This window comes from Hemitrygon akajei, unplaced genomic scaffold (genome assembly GCF_048418815.1).
Source record: "Hemitrygon akajei unplaced genomic scaffold, sHemAka1.3 Scf000075, whole genome shotgun sequence".
Classification (NCBI taxonomy): domain Eukaryota; kingdom Metazoa; phylum Chordata; class Chondrichthyes; order Myliobatiformes; family Dasyatidae; genus Hemitrygon; species Hemitrygon akajei.
The window spans coordinates 1,070,914-1,074,056 of NW_027331961.1; the positions used below are offsets into that span (position 1 = coordinate 1,070,914).

At 49.1% G+C, this 3,143-nt stretch overlaps 1 long non-coding RNA gene across 1 annotated transcript; it reads right to left on the reverse strand.

Moving 5' to 3' along the window:
- Positions 1–403: 403 nt before the first annotated feature.
- Positions 404–2,372, reverse strand: LOC140722368 (uncharacterized). Its single transcript, XR_012097596.1, has 3 exons — positions 2,175–2,372; positions 1,802–1,845; positions 404–1,430 (listed from the first exon to the last, which is right to left on the reverse strand). It is a non-coding gene; the product is annotated as an uncharacterized lncRNA (long non-coding RNA).
- Between the last annotated feature and the right edge of the window lie 771 nt (positions 2,373–3,143).

The following is a 3,143-nucleotide window of genomic DNA, read 5'->3' on the forward strand; positions in this document are numbered from 1 at the left end:
CGTCACGCCGTGGGGATGCTTCACTGCAGCAGGGCCTGGAAGGCTTGTGAAGGTAGCGGGTAAAATCAACGCAGCAAAATACACGGGAAAGATTCCCGCGGCGACACCGGCTCGTTCAATGGGAGCAGGCAGCCGACATGGTCAGGGCATGAAGCGATACGGAGAGAGGGCAGGAGGCTGGGGCTGAGAGGGAAAATGGATCAGCCGTGATGGATGAAATGGCGGAACGGATTCGATGGTCCAAATGGCCGAATTCTGCTCCTGGATCTTATGGTGTTATGTTATTACAATTCCTGCTGCCTCGGTGACGCAGACAACATCATCAAAGACCCTCCAAGAGGACCACAATCCCCCATTGAGACGGGGGGGGGGGGGGGTTGTTACGTCAGGGCCTTGTCTCCTGCTCCTGGTAGGGTCAGCCATTCCACACGTGTCACAGGGTAGCGGCCGGACGAATTGTAGTCCACCGGTCCCCCGGATTCGGGGGTCCATCTGCCCCTCACCGCCAGTAAACCCAGGCGCATCACAGGGGTGTGTGCTCAGCCCACTGCTCTCCTCTCTCTACACCCATCACTTGCGGCTAAGCACAGCTCAGTTGCCATTTATATTTGCTGATGGTACAGCTATTGTTGGCAGAATCTCGGATGTAGGTGAGAGGGCGCACAGGAGCGAGATGGATCAGCTGGTTGGGAGGTGTCACAGCAGCAACCCTGCCGTCATTGTCCGTGAGACCAAAGAGCTGATTGCCGACTTCAGAAAGGGCAGGAGGGACGAGGGGCCAGGAGCCGATTCTCATAGAGGGATCAGTTTCAAATTCCTGTGCGTCAAGATGTCTGCGGATCTGACCTGGTCCCAACACATTGATGCGGCAGTATTTCATGAGGAGTTTGTGGACATTTGGTTTGTCACCTAAAACACTGGAAAACGTCCACGGATGTACCGTGGGGAGCATTCGGACAGGGTGTGCATCATATCGCTCAGTATTCAGTGAGTTAATCCTTATAACTTGCTGATACGAAGAGCCGGGACGGAAAGGACGGAATCATTGGAATTGTTGTCACGTGACCGTTTCAGACGCTGCTCCAGGCTCCCGGACAAGAGAAGATCGAGGCGAGTCTGAAGGTTGAGGGTCACACACTGCTATGTTTCAGATCTTAGCGATGAGCATGAGGGTGCCTATCATGGGATGGAGGAGTCCGGGTTGCGGTCAGAGAACTAAGCCGCTACGATAAAAAAAAAATGAGTCACACCCTTCAGTGATGTCTCGGAGTGAAGATGTGACTGTCGAGAGAGATATGACGGAGACACGGATAACGGTTGTATATAAAAAGTGAGAGACGTTTTGAACGGTAGCTTTTTTCCACGATGGTTGTCCTTCTCATGTGTGAATTTCCGGCCAACCGCCCTCTTCTGTTCACCAGTGACGTCATCTGAGGAAATAAACAAACAATTCATGTTGGCTCCCTGAGCAACCGGAAGGAAATAAAGTTGGTGAGACCAAATACGGGCGATATTTCCTTACTCGGTGTCAGACATCGTGTCAATGAGAATTTGCAGACAATTTATCTGTTTCGCAACCCACAGGCCCAGGACAATTATTCCTCTGAATAACAATGACTTGCTGCCCGTCGCCGCCAGACCCCAGTCCCACAGTGTTACATGTCTCTCATCTGTTAATCACTGGGTAACTTGGAATCACGCACAGCCGGGGCTCTGCTCAACTCATCGGCTTGGCAATAATGGACATGTTCCCTTTGCAAGTCACATTTTGCATCGACAGCCTCATGTTCTGCTCACTTACCTCTTCAGATCACCGTAAACAGATCGATCGCCCAGAACCAGTCCCTGTTAAACGGAAGTAAATCATTGTGATCAGCAAAAGTTAATAACAAACGCAGTCTGTGATAGAGGAGAATTGGAAGAACGACGAAAAGGACTTGGACACATGTAACAGATCGGCTCGGAAAGACCGTGGGACAGAGGGATCAGGCTTTGCTCCACAGTCCAGACCAACACATGATACTTCATGAGTTCATCCGCCATTTCTGCGGCCCCGATTGCTGCCTCTTCGACGTCATTCTCGCTGTCGAATGCCTCACCTCAGGGTCTGTTTCTTACTGTGTGAGGTGGAAACAATCACATCTAAAAGGGATTGACGCAAATAATTCCCTCACCGTGTAAGTGGAGTTTCCATCTTCTGCATTGTTCCTTGCGCCCTGAAAAGAGAAACTGAAGATGTCTATTGTGACGTTTAACCTTGCGTTGAACAATTGTATTCTGTCTCTCCACAGGTAAACCCCGAGGGTATCAATCTTCACATTCATTGCTGCTCGGACGCGACCCATCACATTACTTATCTTCTCATCTTTCAAACAATGACTGAGATCATGAACATAATACAAAGATCACTTACTCCCAAAGTGGATAACCTCACACTTATTCGCAGATGATGTTTAATGTGAATAAGTGTGAGGTTATCCACTTTGGGAGTAAGAACAGGAAGGCAGATTATTATCTGAACGGTGTAGAGTTAGGTAAGGGAGAAATACAAAGAGATCTAGGAGTCCTTGTTCATCAGTCACTGAAGGTGAATGAGCAAGTGCAGCAGGCAATAAAGAAGGCTAATGAAATGTTGGCCTTTATTACAAAGGGAATTGAGTACAAGAGCAAGGAAATCCTTTTGCAGTTGTACAGGGTCCTGGTGAGACCACACCTGGAGTATTGTGTACAGTTTTGGTCTCCAGGGTTAAGGAAGGACATCCTGGCTGTAGAGGAAGTGCAGCGTAGATTCACAAGGTTAATTCCTGGGATGTCCGGACTGTCTTACGCAGAGAGGTTAGAGAGACTGGGCTTGTACACGCTGGAATTAAGGAGACTGAGAGGGGATCTGATTGCAACATATAAGATTATTAAGGGATTGGACAAGATAGAGGCAGGAAATATGTTCCAGATGCTGGGAGAGTCCAGTACCAGAGGGCATGGTTTGAGAATAAGGGGTAGGTCATTTCGGACAGAGTTAAGGAAAAACTTCTTCTCCCAGAGAGTTGTGGGGGTCTGGAATGCACTGCCTTGGAAGGCAGTGGAGGCCAATTCTCTGGTTGCTTTCAAGAAGAAGCCAGATAGGTATCTTATGGATAGGGGAA